The sequence below is a fragment of the Oncorhynchus clarkii genome, chromosome 18 (genome assembly GCF_045791955.1).
Source record: "Oncorhynchus clarkii lewisi isolate Uvic-CL-2024 chromosome 18, UVic_Ocla_1.0, whole genome shotgun sequence".
NCBI lineage: Eukaryota > Metazoa > Chordata > Actinopteri > Salmoniformes > Salmonidae > Oncorhynchus > Oncorhynchus clarkii.
The window spans coordinates 48679981-48685980 of record NC_092164.1 but is presented as its reverse complement, the minus strand read 5'-3'; positions in this window follow the sequence as shown (position 1 = coordinate 48685980).

Sequence of the window (6000 nt, the reverse complement as noted above, 5' to 3'; positions counted from 1 at the left end):
ATTAGATTTTTTAATGTAATCCAAAATCCATTTCATTGATTTTAAAACACAAATTCTAATTCCAAATGTTGGAAATTGTAAGGCCTACATAACTTTCCCTTCAATGCGTTGCTTGAATTGTGTGTCTAAACCTGTCAACGTGTAGTTATGATAGACCTAAAAGGTACAGCGCATTCTGACATTTTTCAGTCCCCCTGACTTTTCCCACAATTTGTTACGTTACAGCCTTATTCTAAAATGGATTAAATAATCACTTTTCCATCAATACCCCATAATGACAAAGCAAAAACAGGTTTTTAGAAAATCTTGCAAATTTTCTACAAATAAAAAACTGAAATACCTTAGACATAAGTATTCAGATCCTTTGCTATGAGACCATATTTCCATTGATCATCCTTGAGATGTTTCTACAACTTGATTAGAGCCCACCTGTGGTAAATTCAATTGGACATGATTTGGAAAGGCACACACCTGTCTATGTAAGGTCTCACAATTGACAGTGCATGTCAGAGCATAAACCAAGCCATGAGGCTGAAGGAATAGTCTGTAGAGCTCTGAGACAGCATTGTGTCAAGGCACAAATCTGGTGAAGTGTACCAAAACATTTCTGCAGCATTGAAGGTCCTCAAGAACACAGTGGCCTCCATCATTCTTAAATGGAAGAAGTTTGGAACCACCAAGACTCTTCCTAGAACTGGCCGCCCAGCCAAACTGAGTAGTCGGGGGAGAAGGGCCTTTGTCACTCTGACAGAGCTCCAGAGTTCTTCTGTGGAGATGGGAGAACCTACCAGAAGGACAACCATCTCTGCAGAACTCCACCAATCAGGCCTTTATGTTAGAGTGGCCAGACGGAAGCCACTCCTCAGTAAAAGGCACATGACAGCCCGCTTGGAGTTTGCCAAAAGACACCTAAAGGATTCAGACCACGAGAAACAAGATTCTCTGGTCTGATGAAAGCAAGATTGAACTATTTGACCTGAATGCCAAGCATCACATCTGAAGGAACCTGGCACCATCCCTACGGTGAAGCATGGTGGTGGCAGTATCATGCTGTTGGGATATTTTTCAGTGGCAGGGACTGGGAGACTAGTCATTGAGGGATAAACGGTGCAAAGTACTGAGAGAACCTTGATGAAAACATGCTCCAGAGTGCTCAGGACCTCAGACATGGGAGAAGGTTCATCTTCCAATAGGACAACGACCCTAAGCAGACAGCCAAGACAACGCAGCAGTGGCTTCAGAACAAGTCTCTGAATGTCCTTGAGTGGCTCAGCCAGAGCCCGAACCCGATCTAACATCTATGGAGAGACCTGAAAATATCTGTGCAGCGACGCTCCCCATCCAACCTGACAGAGCTTGAGAGGATCTGCAGAGAAGAATGGAATGAACTCCCCAAATACAGGTGTACTGTAATCCCAAAGGTGCTTCAACAAAGTACTATAAAAACCAATTTTTGCCTTGTCTTTATGGGGTATTGTGTGTATATTGAAAAAATGATTGAATCCATTTTTGAATAAGGCTGTAATATACCAAAATGTGGAAAAAGTCAAGGGGTCTGAATACTTTCTGAATGCACTGTACACGGTGCCAGATGCCAAGCCTTAAGAGAAGCCAGCATCCGTACTCAAAGGACCAAAATTACAATTGATATTCAAATGGTGACTTCTAAATGGACACGTCTCAAGTTCCCCGTTAAAATTCACATTTAAATGTCCCATCATCTGTAATATGAGGTCAGCTGGTAAATATATACACAATATTTAATGTAACGATATAAGACTTCATTCCTGAGTGTCTTCATTTAAATACTTCAGACTAAATCGACAGGGTTTTTGGATATATCCAAATATAACCGAGCCGTGACCCACTGTCACCCACCATTCTGCATGTTTCAGCTTCCGTAATGTGTTTGATTGAGGCTATTTACAGTCCACGTAACAGTGCTTTTCTGTAGCCTGTACTGAATTGCATGGCACCCTGTACCCTGCTGCTCAGTCACAGTATAAACACTCATATACTCCTCAAGGCCACAGCTATGAAAGAGCTATCTTATGCATGTTTCTCAAAGGGTGGGGTTAGAGTAGAGGTAGGGGAGACGCCCGGATGGGGGTGTACTTGTTGGTGCTGTGTTCCCAGGAGGAGAAGAGAGAGACAGTAACCTTCCTTCCTTTCCCCTCGCTATGACAGCTAAGTCATGGTCATCCACTAACTAACGGCTGTGGGGCAACATTTATCTTGTCAAGGTTGTACTTTTCACCATAGAGACTCTTGGCAAATTCAAGGCAGGTGACTTTTTCTTTTCTTTTACGTCAGACACGTAAGATACATTCACGCCCTTTGACCTTGGTACCTCTCAAAAGGTGTAGATCACCTCTACCGATATTTGTCCTCCCCACTTTTTAAAATTTTTACATCAACCCTTCAGCCATTCACATGCGCCCTCTTCCTCACCCTCTATCAATCAATTCATCAATCAATCAATCCTCAGTCAGGAAAATGTTACACCATTGATGCAGTCTTTATTGAGATTCCAGAATCTACCCTGAAGCATACAGGAGATTGTTTGAAGTAAATTCCCACTTTACTGCTGTCGTAGAGAAGGGTGTATCTACAGCTCTGACAGAGAGCGAGAGAAAGGCTGAATGTTCAAGATTTACATCTTACATGCGTTGTACGTCGGAGTCTTACATTGCAATGCTCAGGGTAGGCTAAGGAAGGCCGCTCTCTTTCGAGAAAGCAGACGGTGGTCATGTCATCGTTACCGGAATTTTGATTCTCGTTGTAGTTTACGATATAAAGACCTACCACACACACACACCAACTTCCACAGTCATGTTTGAAGCCGGCAGAAGTCTCGTTAAAGCAACATTAAAGGTGGAAAAGATTCATTACCACAGTTTTAAGGCGAGCACTTGGGGTGGGGTGTCACTTTATAGGCTTAAACGTTTTATTAATTCAAAGAATTAAAACAATTAGAGTGCTGTTTCATTTCCAGACACTCACCATCGGTGTCAGAAAGGTATTTGCTGGGGTGCAGGTGCCAGGGGTGGTGTACAGTACTGTAATGGTTTATTGAGACTAATGTGTTTGAGATCAAGTGCAACCTCTTCTATAGTGGCCCCTTTCTATCACTAGAGAACACTCTGCTTTTTCATAGTTGTTACGGTTTTATAATAAATAAATAAATAAATAAAGAATAAACACGAACAATACAAAAACAACAAACGGACCGTGAAAACCTATACAGCCTATCTGGTGACAACAAACACAGAGACAGGAACAATCACCCACCAAACACTCAAAGAATATGGCTGCCTAAATATGGTTCCCAATCAGAGACAACGATAAACACAGCCAAACACAGCCATAGACTTACCTAGAAAACCCCACTAAGCCACAATCCCAATACCTACGAAAACCCCAAGACAAAACACAACACATAAATTAACCCATGTCACACCCTGGCCTGACCAAAATAATAAAGAAAACACAAAATACTAAGACCAGGGCATGACAGAATCCCACTCCCGGCAGCACACCTAAACCCATAGGGGAGGGTCCGGGTGGGCGTCTGTCCACGGTGGCGGCTCCGGCTCGGGACGTGGACCCCACTCAAACAAAGTCTTAGTCCATTCTCCTCGCGTCCTTAGATAGGCAACCCAACTTGGCCTAGTAGTCCTCACCAAAGGCCCCACTGGACTGAGGGGCAGCTCGGGACTGAGGGGTAGCTCGGGACTGAGGGGTAGCTCGGCACTGAGGGGTAGCTCGGCACTGAGGGGTAGCTCGGCACTGAGGGGTAGCTCGGCACTGAGAGGAAGCCCAGTACTGAGAGGAAGCCCAGTACTGAGAGGAAGCCCAGTACTGAGAGGAAGCTCAGGCAGGTAGTTGGCTCTGGCAGATCCTGGCTGACTGGCGGTTCCGGCAGATCCTGGCTGACTGGCGGTTCCGGCAGATCCTGGCTGACTGGCGGATCCTGGCTGACTGGCGGATCCTGGCTGACTGGCGGATCCTGGCTGACTGGCGGATCTGGAAGATCCTGGCTGACTGGCAGCTCCATGCTGACGGGCAGCTCTGGCTGCTCCATGCTGACTGGCTGCTCCATGCTGACTGGCGGCTCTGGCTGCTCCTTGCAGACTGGCGGCTCTGGCTGCTCCTTGCAGACTGGCGGCTCTGGCTGCTCCTTGCAGACTGGCGGCTCTGGCTGCTCCTTGCAGACTGGCGGCTCTGGCTGCTCCTTGCAGACTGGCGGCTCTGGCTGCTCCTTGCAGACTGGCGGCTCTGGCTGCTCCTTGCAGACTGGCGGCTCTGGCTGCTCCTTGCAGACTGGCGGCTCTGGCTGCTCCTTGCAGACTGGCGGCTCTGGCTGCTCCTTGCAGACTGGCGGCTCTGGCTGCTCCTTGCAGACTGGCGGCTCTGGCTGCTCCTTGCAGACTGGCGGCTCTGGCTGCTCCTTGCAGACTGGCGGCTCTGGCTGCTCCTTGCAGACTGGCGGCTCTGGCTGCGGACTGGCGGCTCTGGCTGCTCCTTGCAGACTGGCGGCTCTGGCTGCTCCTTGCAGACTGGCGGCTCTGGCTGCTCCTTGCAGACTGGCGGCTCTGGCTGCTCCTTGCAGACTGGCGGCTCCTTACAGACTAACAGCTCTGGCGGAATCCTGCAGACTGGCAGCTCTAGCAGCTCCTTGCAGACTGGCAGCTCCTTGCAGACTGGCAGCTCCTTGCAGACTGGCAGCTCTGGCAGCGCTGAACAGGCAGGAGACTCCAACAGCGCTGGAGAGGAGGAAGGCTCTGGCAGCGCTAAACAGGCGGGAGACTCTGGCAGCGCTGGAGGGGAAGAAGGCTCTGGCAGCGCTAAACAGGCGGGAGACTCCGACAGCGCTGGAGAGGAGAAAGGCTCTGACCGCGCTAAAAACAGGCGGGAGACTCCGACAGCGCTGGAGAGGAGAAAGGCTCTGGCAGCGCTGAATAGGCGAGGCACACTGAAGGACTGGTGCGTGGTGCTGGCACTGGTGGTACTGGGCCGAGAACACGCACAGGAAGCCTGGTGCGGGGAGCTGCCACCGGAGGACTGGTGTGTGGAGGTGGCACAGGATGGACCGGACCGTGAAGGCGTACTGGAGAGCTTGAGAGCAGGGCTGGCACAGGACGTGCAAGGCTAGGGAGGTGCACAGGAGGCCTGGTGCGTGAGGCTGGCACAATCTTCACCAGCCGACTAACACGCACCTCAGGACGAGTATGGAGCGCTGACCCAGGTGCCATCAAATCCCCTAAAGCACCAACACAGCAACTCCCTCATAACTCTCTCCTCCAATTTCCCCATTAACTCCTTCACAGTCTCTGCTTCGCTCACCTCCAACACCGGCTCTGGGCTCCTCACGATAAACAGGGGGAGTTGGCTCAGGTCTGACTCCTGACTCTGCCACTCTCCCTGAGCCCCCCCCCCCAAAATACATTTTTGGGGCTGACTCTCGGGCTTCCGTCCGCGCCGCCGTGCTTGTCTCTCCAACTCCATTCTCCTATACCCCTCTTCGCACTGCTCCAGCGAATCCCAGGTGGGCTCCGGCACTCTCCCTGGGTCGACCGCCCACCTGTCTATTTCCTCCCAAGTCGTATACTCCAGACTTCGTAGCTCCTGCCTCCGCTGCCTGTCACCACGCCGCTTGGTCCTGTTGTGGTGGGTGATTCTGTTACGGTTTTCTTGCGGTGAAAGAGAGTCGGACCAAAATGCAGCGTGGTTAATTCGATTCATCTTTAATGACCATGAAACACGAACAATACAAAAACAACAAACGTAACGTGAGAGAGAGAGTCTCTCTCTCTCTCTCTCTCTCTCTCTCTCTGTGTCTCTCTGAGTCTCTCTCTCTCTCTCTCTCTGTGTCTCTCTGAGTCTCTCTCTCTCTCTCTCTCTTTCTGCGTGTCTCTGAGTCTCTCTCTCTCTCTCTCTCTCTCTCTCTGCGTGTCTCTGAGTCTCTCTCTCTCTCTCTCTCTCTCTGTGTCTCTCTGA